This window comes from Cebidichthys violaceus, unplaced genomic scaffold, assembly GCF_023349555.1.
Source record: "Cebidichthys violaceus isolate CVI_PGR_0920_01 unplaced genomic scaffold, fCebVio1.0.p SCAF_4, whole genome shotgun sequence".
Lineage (NCBI taxonomy): Eukaryota > Metazoa > Chordata > Actinopteri > Perciformes > Stichaeidae > Cebidichthys > Cebidichthys violaceus.
The window spans coordinates 8,835,483-8,847,416 of record NW_027176594.1 but is presented as its reverse complement, the minus strand read 5'-3'; the positions used below and the strand labels follow the sequence as shown (position 1 = coordinate 8,847,416).

Genomic DNA, 11,934 nt, shown 5'->3' with positions numbered 1-11,934 from the left:
AACTTGCCCCTTCCGCACAAGCAAACGTCATCTTTACGTTTAGTAAGATATACAATCGTCCCTTACAGAAGGTCACAGTGACTGCTAAACGAGGAACATCTGAGGATAACGAGTGTGAAGAGATTTCACACAGTAGTCACAGACTTCACGGAGCCTTGTATGTTAAAACCTTATAAACCCGAGGGTCCCCCATTTGGACGCAGAGTACATAAAAACTTAGAGAGTTTTGTGTTAAAAGTAACTGGCAGAGAACCCACGATGAACGAATATAATGATGTTATAGTTCTGCAGAAACCTCAGCGTCCTGGGAACAACATGAACTCGGTCACTTCTACATGAGACAAACACATCTCCCATCAGCCAAGTAAACAAATAACAAAATATCATAAATCATACTTGATATGACTGGAAAAGACCGGAGAAAACAGCTGCTACACTCCGTTAGCAACGTGCTACCTACGAACATGCAGCATGAAAAAGCATGTCCGCCTGACGGAGATTACGGACATATCTTTCATTTCTCTCTCCGGTAAACCATCGCAGAGATATTCAGCTTCGAACACAAAAAGTCACACAGCTTTCATCGAATATTGTACTCACTTTTGGTCGAATCTCAGCGAAAAAATGAAATATCTCCGTACTTCCACTGCTTGGTATGTCCAGCTGCATGTGCTCCGTGTGAATCCGTTCGATTCGTGTCTCTCTGACACTCCTCGGCTTCTTGGGAGGGTTGGAAGCTCAGCAAATTAGATTTCAGATCTGCCATCAGATGGGACGTTTATCATTCCCATTGGCTAATAGTGCTGTCAATCATCTAGCTTTCAATTCCAGGCAATTCTATTGGCTCCTACGGTTCGAAGGAGGTCTCAATGGTGAAAATCGGAGAAAGGGGGGCTGAGATACAGCCCTAAGCAGAGAGTGGGCTGAATCTGAAGCAGTATGTGACCATAAACTAAACAACTAAAAAGGGCTTAGAAAGAGCTTAAAACACTCAAAAAAGGTCCAATCTTCTGTCTTTTGATTCATTGAACATCAGGAGTGATACATAGAAGTGATATAGAGTGTTTTTGAATTTAAAAAATATTTTTTTATTCAAATATTGGAATATTTAATCAGTTTTTTAATTTTATATGCTCTATATTTTATAAATGTTTCACTGTATCTATGTATAACTGTGTATAGAGAGCCTTTATCAGTTGTTATAAGAGCTGGGAATATTTAAAATCTTGGATTTCCATACTTTCCAAAAAACAATATCCTGAAATTGCTGTTTTTCCAGAGCGAGCTTTTGAATTTTCCAAGTTGTGCTGTGTTCCATCCTTATCTTATGTAAACCTGTAACATGTATACTGATATTTCCATGACTTTTCACATCTCAAAAATATATAAAAAAAATATATATATATATTTTTTTTTTTTTTTTTTAATTAAATTATACACTTAATTAGGTATTTCTTATCTTTATTCGAGCTGAGGCCTGCAAATGGGCCTCGTTTTTAAAAGGTTTTAAAACAATAAGAACTGATCATTCTAAAAGTTATTTTTCTTCAACATTTCCCTCCTGTTTATACAAAGTATAACTAGACTAGATCAAAAATAAAAATAAATTAATGAATGTTCAATCAAACTAGTAATAAATGAATGCATAAAAACAAAATATATAATCAAACACACACGTATTTTAATGTCATACGGATTATCCTAAGCGTAAAATTTTAAAGACAAAGGAATGTCTTCACAAATATGCTGTGTACTGTCGCTTCCTAGCCCCTCATCACCTTGGTTGGAAATCTGTAAGTACACAGAGTCTGTTTATTCATTTCAACATCAATTCATCACTGTATTAGCCCTCTCAACATGGTATGAAAATACAATCAAGATGAACCAAACATTTTGTAGACCCCTCCTGTTCTTCACCAGCAACACATCTTGACCCCTCTACCGTATTGTTGCCCACCAAAATAGTACTGATTCAAACCCCGCAGTATTTGATTTCCCCTAGGGACCCCAATGTTATCTATGTACACAGACTGACTGAAACTGCCAGCTGGCGCTGACCTTTTATGGTCGTGATCTGTCTCTAGGAGGTTACGCAGGGAGGCGCCATCCATAGGCAATGCATGGAATGGCCTCACCACGGTGCCAACACACACGTTCCACTCCACTGCTCAGACCGATGTCTCTTACCTCCACAGAACCACTAGGTATCAGCCCTGGGCATCGTCCATATCCATCAGTTATCTGTGTGATGTTTTACATAAATTTGCACCATTTCAAGGTTTGAAACAGGGTGGTATCTTGTTTTAACAGTTGGAAACAGATAGTGCAGAGTGACTCAATCGTTGCTACTAGGCGGTTTGAGGAGGAGAAAACAATCTGTAAGGCACATTTGAAACCTGTTGGATCATTTTCTGGTGTCAGGCGGAACGGAATTGTTCCAAGCGTGTAATGTTAGTGTGGTTGAATTCTGTTTTTATTAATTGTCAATTTTATCTGCCGTATTATTCATTGTCAATTTTATCTGCCTAAACTTCCCACCGTAATATTGAACTAATTATTATTAGAGTTGCTAAAAGTAAAGCAAAACATAGTTCCCCTTATCTCTCACAGCCCTGGCTGTCTACATCATATTGTTTACCAGTTCCCGCGATGTTATGTCTATCACTGAGCCCTTGTGCTTCTTACAGACACCACTAACCCCCTCTGAGCGTGTTAGTATCTTCACTGGTCAGACAAGCGGCCTTAGAGACTTTCACCTCCCTGTTACTCCAGACTCACCCAGAGGGAACAGGTGCCTGCAATTAAGAGTTATCAGTGAGGTCTATTTTATGCGGACAATTGGTTGGAATTTCTTTTCTTTTTACATTTTTCACATATTCTGATTTAATTGTACCATTTGTTCTTTCAATCAACCCTGCTGACTGTGGGTGATAAGATTATTAATTTCATGTTTATTCCAAATACTTCAGTCAAATGTTTTATCACCTTATTTACAAAATGTGTACTATTTATATATATATATATATTATATATAAATAGTATATATATTTAATTTCTGGTATTCCAAAATGTGGTCAAAGCTTTTAGTCAAAGCTCTTGCTACTGTAATATCGTCTAGTGTTTTGGTTGGAAATACCTCGATCCATTTATCAATTATTGTCAAACAATATGTCTTCCCTTCACATTGGTTTAATTCAATGAAATCCATGCAAATGTGTTGAAATGGATATTCTAGTTCTGGTAATTTACCCCTATCTGGTCTTTGCTGCCCCTGAGGATTATGTTTCGCACATACAGTACATGCTAGAATTTTTTTTTTTTAGTAGTTTGTAAAGTCATACGCTGTTACGACCCTGCTTATCATAGATACCATCCTCCCTTTTGAGCCATGGTCTCGCCCATTGGCTCAAATAGAGCCGTATATCTACAGTTGTGGTCAAAAGTTTACATACACTTGTAAAGAACATAATGTCATGGCTCTCTTGAGTTTCCAGTTATTTCCACAACTCTGATTTTTCTCTGATAGAGTGATTGGAACAGATACTTCTTTGTCACAAAAAACATTCATGAAGTTTGGTTCTTTCATGACTTTATTATGGGTTAACAGAAAAAGTGATCAAATCTGCTGGGTCAAAAATATACGTACAGCAGTGCTAATATTTGGTTACATGTCCCTTGGCCATTTTCACTTCAATTAGGCGCTTTTGGTAGCCATCCACAAGCTTCTCGCAAGCTTCTCGTTGAATCTTTGACCACTCTTGACAGAATTGGTGCAGTTCAGTTAAATTTGATGGCTTTCTGACATGGACTTGTTTCTTCAGCATTGTCCACATGTTCTCAATGGGATTTAAGTCAGGACTTTGAGAAGGCCATTCTAAAACCCTAATTCTAGCCTGATTTAGCCATTCCATTACCACTTTTGATCTGTGTTTGGGGTCATTGTCCTGTTGGAACACCCAACTGCGCCCAAGACCCAACCTTCGGGCTGATGATTTTAGGTTATCTTGAAGAATTTGAAGGTAATCCTCCTTCTTCATTATCCCATTTACTCTCTGTAAAGCACCAGTTCCATTGGCAGCAAAACAGCCCCACAGCATAATACTACCACCACCGTGCTTGACGGTAGGCATGGTGTTCTTGGGGTTAAAGGCCTCACCTTTTCTCCTCCAAACATATTGCTGGGCATTGTGGCCAAACAGCTCGATTTTTGTTTCGTCTGACCACAGAACTTTCCTCCAGAAGGTCTTATCTTTGTCCATGTGATCAGCAGCAAACTTCAGTCGAGCCTTAAGGTGCCGCTTTTGGAGCAAGGGCTTCCTTCTTGCACGGCAGCCTCTCAGTCCATGGAGATGCAAAACACGCTTGACTGTGGACACTGACACCTGTGTTCCAGCAGCTTCTAATTCTTGGCAGATCTGCTTTTTGGTGGTTCTCGGTTGACTCTTCACCCTCCTGACCAATTTTCTCTCAGCAGCAGGTGATAGCTTGCGTTTTCTTCCTGATTGTGGCAGTGACAAAACAGTGCCATGCACTTTATACTTACAAACAATTGTTTGCACTGTTGCTCTTGGGACCTGCAGCTGCTTTGAAATGGCTCCAAGTGACTTTCCTGACTTGTTCAAGTCAATGATTTGCTTTTTCAGATCCATGCTGAGCTCCTTTGACTTTCCCATTGTGGCGTTTGTGGGCGTTTGTATCCAATGAGCCCTATTTAAATGGCCTCAGAGAAGTCACCAGCTGTAGTCACTCATAATCACTCACAAGAAGTTAAGAGGCCATGCTATGAAGCTCATTTCATTGACACAACTTTCTAAGTCACCAAAATTGCTAATTCATGTTGCTGTATGTATATTTTTGACCCAGCAGATTTTGTCACTTTTTCTGTTAACCCATAATAAAGTCATGAAAGAACCAAACTTCATGAATATTTTTTGTGACAAAGAAGTATCTGTTCCAATCACTCTATCAGAGAAAAATCAGAGTTGTAGAAATAACTGGAAACTCAAGAGAGCCATGACATTATGTGCTTTACAAGTGTATGTAAACTTTTGACCACAACTGTATATAAGGTCTTAGGTAATATTAGTTTGCCCTCAGGCCATTCCCAGAACCCATTGTTGTCTATTTTGCAGTTTTGTTTTATCCAAAAAGGTTTTTTCTTGCTGTGGAGCATTTGTTTGCATGTCTTTTAAGATTTCATGATCTAAATGTTGTACTTCAAATAGAAAGTTTGGTCATAAGGTTAGTTGATGTCACCATCTCTCTATTTTATTTTATTTTTACTGTTGAGAGAACACATGTACGCATGAGTATGCATAGTTACTATCTGTATAGATGGTGACGACCTTGTCCTTATCCTAGTTTGCATGCTTCTGTTAGAGCGTTTAGTTCTGCAGCTTGTGCTGAAGAATGTGATGGTAAAGGTTCAGATTTTAACACTATTATTATTTGTCACTACTGCATATCCCGTTACATTTGTACCATCCAAATTCTTTTACATGAACCATCAACAAACATAGTCATCTCTGCATTTTCAAATGGAGAGTCTGTTAAATCAATTCTTGGTAATACACGACTCTCAGTTTCAGCAACACAGTCATACATGAAAGGTGACTTGCAGGTGACATATAAGTTATTTTGTTTTGCAGAATTAGAACTGCAACTGCATGTGATACTTTTAGTGTTAAAGATAAATACCATTAAAGCTTCATCTGCTTCAGGTGTCCAGCACAATGTGTCATGTGCTGCCATAGGTTTATCATCAATCAATTTTGATAAAGGTTCAGTTAATTCAGCGTAATTAGGAACCCAATTTTTTACAGAAATTAGTCATTCCTTTAAATGACATCATTTGTCTTTTTGTTTGAGGTTGGTGCTTTGAGAATGGCTTCTTTTCTTTTGTCGTCTTGTGATTGGCCATCCTTAGATAAATCATAACCCAAATATTTTACTTTTCCCTTCCAGAGCTGGAGTTTGTTTTTGATTACTTTATGACCTTGTTCACAGAGGAACTTTAGCAGTGCAAGAGTATCCTCTTTGCATTGTTGTTGTGTCTTAGAGCATAACAAAATGTCATTTACATAAAGTAAGATTTGACTTCCCCCAGTTGGCTCGAATTTAGCTCTGTTAGCTGCCATCATTTGAGAAAAGATGGTAGGATTTTCACAATACCCTTCTATTATAAGTGTACTTTTCCCCTTTGAATTGAAAAGCAAACCAGAATTGACAATTTTTTTATGCACTAGTATTGAGAAAAATGCATTAGCTAAATTTATCACAGTCATGAAGAGTTTTCTCTCTTCTGGCTGCAGTGATCACACCACTCCTGTAATCTTATCCTAGCCGTTGTTCTGTTAAAGAATGTCTCTGCATATTCTTATCTGGCCCTGGAGTGTCTGTAGTACATGGCACAATGCATGTCTTCAATTTATTGTTTTTGTACAGTTTGAGGAGCTATTTTATCAACTTTTTCTTTAACTCCTGTGTACTTTTTGTACAGATCAAAACTGTAGTAATAATTTGGTGAGATACAACAGTCAATCGTTTATTCAAATCACTTTCATTCTCTTTCTAACAGGTTAACTGGACAGTTTTTCGTTGATCGCACAAATTTCTGTTTTGTCTGTCAGCCCGTTTTTGGATCTTATGATCGTTTCATTAGTTGTTGTTTTTTTCTTCTGAGGTTAAGATAACAGATTTGCATGCTCCGGAATCACACAAAAATACCACTTCACACCCTTCTATCATCAAATCACAATTTTTTTTTCTTCCTGCATCAAACACAATTTTTATTTGATCTAATTCTAATATTTCTATCTTTATTGTTCACCTTTAGTCTGCGTCTGTGTATCAGTGTGTGTGCATACTTTTACATGACCTGATCTGTCTGATGAATGCGTTGTCCAGACGTCCCCCTCCTCCGATGTCCCACTTCTCGCTCCTTTTTTCCTGCCACAGACATCCACTCCGCCTGTCGAAATCCTCCTGCCTCTCCTCCTCTCTCTCTTTATCCTCTGCTCTGTCCACAGAAGCCTCCACGTCTTTGATTATCTCGGAAATACACATTAGAACAAACAGGTTCAGATATTTCATCAAATCATCATATTCAAATAGCATAATTTTGTTTCCCTTTTTTACTTTTGATGGTTACGCTGCAACTCTGTTGCTGCATTTTCAACATATATAATACTGGTGGGTGTTGCTCGCCGTATTCTGTACCTGATCTGGTGGATGCTGGCTTGTAGAGCGGTCCGTCAAAAGTCTCGCATGACCCTTGTCAGTCCCGTCACAAGCTCAGTTGCTGTTGTTTCTGCGTTTTGTCTGAGCACCTCCGGGACAGTGCAGGAGGGAGAGAGTGGAGAGAGGTTTCCGGAGGATCGGGCTGCTGGGCTCGTGAAGTTTGAATCTCCACGGGCTGGAATGTCTGGAGGGGAGACAGAGGGTGGGCGGACATACAGAGGAGGCCGCCTTCCTCACACTATTCACACAAATCAAGAGAATTAGTCACATTATTTTCACAGTTTTTGTCATTGTCCTGTAGTCGTTTCAGTCTGTTTTTCTCTACTCCCTTTTTGCGCTCTTGCGCCTCAGTTAACCACATTTTTGCTTCGGTTAAACCTTCTTTTCTTTCCCTGCATTTCCCTTACACTGTTTTTCTATCTTGTCAATCAACAGTTGACATCCCGTGTTCTTCAATTTTTCATCTTCATGTACTTTATTTCTCCCTTTAAAGTCTCATCTTTATTGCTTTTGCTCGTTTTTGAACCCATCTTTTATTTAGTATAGTTATTTATCATTTTGATGTAAAAAGAAGATGAAGCTCTTTTTGTTATTAGTACAAATAGTTACAAAATAAAATATCTTTTGTTCACTAATTGAGTTTTGGCTTTCAGGAAATCAAGGCTTACGAAGTTTGATAGCGTTTTAGATTGTTAATCACAGGTGTACATCGCTCCCATTTGATAGTTTTTTAGATCTTAGGTGTTCATCACTCCTATTGATAGCTTTTTAGATTTTTAATCTCGGGTGTTCATCGCTCCCATTGATAGCTTTTTAGATTTTCAATCCCGGGTGTACATCACTCCCAATTTAGCTCTTTTTAGATTTAATTCTGTAAAATCTTAAGGATCCAATTATTCAATTCAATAGCTCAAACTACTTCTTTTAAGATTGTAAGTCTTAAGAATGCTAGTTTTTACCTGTAATGATTCTTCTACTGGCTCGGTTCACAAAAAGGATCTCGTCACTCCGTCTCCTCTACAGCAGTATCCTGGCCTCCAAATGCCAAGTACTCTCGTGTGAGAATAGGGCGGAGGTCTTTATCAGGAGTCCTAAACTCCCCTGTGCACAGTTTCAGGTTCAAAAGCTGAAGAGAAGTGGAGGTATTGAGATCCGGCTCGAAGGACCAAGTTATGTTAGAGAAATTCACTCGAAGCCGATGTAAAAGTAATTATCACAGGACATTTATTCTTGCAAGAAGGAGACAGAGTTGAAACACATACAAGTCATGTATCAAGGCTGCTCATAGGTCTGTCTCTGATATTTATACTTCAGATAACACACAAGTGCGTTTGCACAGAATCATTTGCATAAAGCTACGTAGCATGTCTTGAACTTGCCCCTTCCGCACAAGCAAACGTCATCTTTACGTTTAGTAAGATATATAATCGTCCCTTACAGAAGGTCACAGTGACTGCTAAACGAGGAACATCTGAGGATAACGAGTGTGAAGAGATTTCACACAGTAGTCACAGACTTCACGGAGCCTTGTATGTTAAACAATAAGAACTGATCATTCTGAAAGTTATTTTTCTCCAACAATATATATATATTTTTTATTTCTTGCAGGCACGTGGAGGGACTTCTGCTTGACCGAACGCCGGAAAGACGCCAAAACCACTAAAAAGACTTCCTCAGAGCTTTCTTGCATTTCACTCCAGGAAGATCATTAAGATAACAATGCTTTTTATACTGACGCTACACAGTTTCAACAAGAGATACATTGGGTTGTATTTAATTTTTATCTTTTTGAGTAAGAGCGATTGTAAATTTCAAGTATGACACTAATAACTGTAATATGGCAAATGTTTATTTGGGTGTTTTTTGTTACTAATAAGATGGGTTTGCTTTATTTTGTCTTTTTCCCATATTACTGAGTTTTCTCTTTTATTCCAGTTTAAATAATATGAACAATTTGACATGGTTTAACATGTTTGGCTATCTTTGTTACATAGTTAGTGTTAGCTATAGCTTGAATGGTTCTGTGTACATTTTGAAATGAATGGCTAACTGTTTTGTCAAAGGCTGTTCAAGTTGTTTTATTACTTTTCAAATTTTATACTCAAATACATTAAAACAGAAAGTTGTATGTTTTTGTCCATGTCTATGAAACCCTCCATATGTCACATAGTGTCTCCTTTAGCCACAGGTCTATTGTAGTCTATTGAGATAACAGTGCATGTATGGGCAATAATTAAACTGCATCACCCACTTCTAGTCAGCAGAGGGCAGCTAATGAATTGAAACATAGAAATATTTAGAATCAGAACTGTTTATTTGCCACGGTATGTTGCACATACAAGGAATTTGACATGGTGGATGGTGCATAACATTAAACAATCAACACAGTGCAAAAAATAGAAACATATACAACATTTACAATAAAATAAAGTGCACAAACAAACAGTAACAGTACTATAAACAAGTATAATGTAAGAGTATGTAAGACTCAGTTTTAGATTTACAGTTTTTTGCAATTGTGAAACCACTTTCTGAAAATAACGACGTCTGTCGATAGCCTACACAAAAACAAACAATATCAAAATTATATAAACCCTCTAAAAAAATATTTTTGCATCACAACTTTATACACAACACCAAAAAATAGCTTTCCCCATATCCCAACTGCACACTGATGTGCTAAACATAAAATACTTATCTAGAGTAAGTTGTAGCATGCTGTAAATGTAGACTATGAACCCAAAAGCAATGGGGAAAGCATTACTCACATAACCATAGCAGTATATAATGAAAATAATCAGACACAATTACTGAAACTGAAGGTGGTATGGACTGTATTGCATTGTAAACAAAATGCATAATACAATTACAATCTCTCTCTCTCTCTCTCTCTCTCTCTCTCTCTCTCTCTCTCTCTCTCTCTCTCTCTCTCTCTCTCTCTCTCTCTCTCTCTCTCTCTATATATATATATATACTGTACTGTATATATTGTTGTGCACACCAAAGAGCAAACCTGGATCCTTTTTCTAGTGTTCAAGCTCTGATATAAGTGATCTAATTGGTTGCAGGTGTTTTCACAGGTGCATTCTTGGTGCTGGTGATTGATAATTGAGAGTAGTATTTCACTGTCTGTGGTTAAAAAAACACACAACGGCTTTTAGTTTTGAATGTCTCATGTAGATAATTGTGCGTAGTTTTTTGCAAAAAGTGTGTTTTAGAATATCGAACTGTAAAGCAGACAGTGGTCTGTGACAGTGGTTCATCATACCTGGTCAATAGGCTACATGAGTTAGTGGTCCTTATTCTAGTACTAGTTCATCATAGACAACAAACATCCCTTGAGAAAGACTGTTATACAATAAAGCTGTGGGGTCTGACATGAACCACCTGAGGGCAGCAAATCCTGTTAAATAAATGATATCTCCATTGTGAAGCCATTTAAATGTCATGCCCTTCAAAAAATAATGAGAACAAAATGACATTTCAACCTCATACCAGAAATAATAAGTTTAGAATGATCTGAATCCACTTAAGGAGAATAAATGATGTTGCCATTTTCATTCCACGTCAATTTTTGGAAGTTGTTCTACTTCTCATGACCTAATTCAGATTTGATTTAAAAAACATGAAGCATAAATAAAGTAGTTGGTAACCTCTGGGACACTGGGTGACAATTTGTAAAACTGAGTACATATATATGTAGATGAAATGTATTTGTATTGTTACAAGTGAACCAAATGGCCTCCAAATATAATCTGCAGCTGTTTTGTTGCAGGTATTTCAAACATATATTTTACAACATATTTTAAATGTTAGCTCAGTGTACAAAGGCAGAAATAAATAAACCTATTGTCAAATATCAGAATTTTTTTTTTTCTTCAGATGTACAAGTTAATCATTGAAGTTAAAATAGCATGTTTATGATCACCATGGAGGTAGACTGACCTGGCACAAATCTGATTCCCCATGAGTGTATCCACAATCTACAAGATGTATAGATTAGTGCCTCATCCCCTCCCATTTCTTTCCAATCCAGCATTGACCAGGCAAGAATCAAGCCACTAAGCAGTTAGAGGTTATTGATGTGAAAGCTCTCGCTGCACACTGCTGTCTGCCTTCATAAAATGCAGGAATCCAGAGGAAAACAGCTCAATGGCTGGTAGTGAGTCACACCTAAGTGATTTCTGCAGTACTTACAGAACTAACCATTCCTGGAAGCCCTTTGTCATTGGATAGAAAGACGGGAAAACACGTTCTGCTGGAGACCGCCTCAGCAGGAAGCAGCGAGATCTGACCGCCTGAATGGGATTGTTTTTATTTTCATTTTGCTGTAATTCTTTCACTAGAATAATTCTGATTCTGATCTTGCTGGTTTGTATCATGAGCAGGCAGGCTTGGACACGTGTGTGAGTTAATGGCTGGAGTTTATCAACCCAACTCAAACCCTGTTTGCTTCCTATGAAAACCACGTCCTCAAAAACGTATTTTTCATATATTTTGAAGTAGAGCTAGATCAGTGTCTTTAAAGTATACTGAATTTTGTGACACCAGAAGGTTTTCAAAGTATATATTTTTATTTGCCCTATACTGCAAAATATCTGCAGGTATAGTTATTGTAGCTTTTCAGAATGAATATTAAATAAATCTCAAATACATGCTTTTTCTTAGCACTTTTTCCACATTTTAAAATCTCTA

At 37.6% G+C, this 11,934-nt stretch overlaps 1 long non-coding RNA gene across 1 annotated transcript; it reads left to right on the top strand.

Moving 5' to 3' along the window:
* The first annotated feature begins 2,104 nt into the window (after window positions 1-2,104).
* On the top strand, window positions 2,105-9,367 carry LOC137885021 (uncharacterized). The gene is made up of 2 exons (XR_011104783.1): window positions 2,105-2,204; window positions 8,848-9,367. It is a non-coding gene; the product is annotated as an uncharacterized lncRNA (long non-coding RNA).
* Window positions 9,368-11,934: the final 2,567 nt, after the last annotated feature.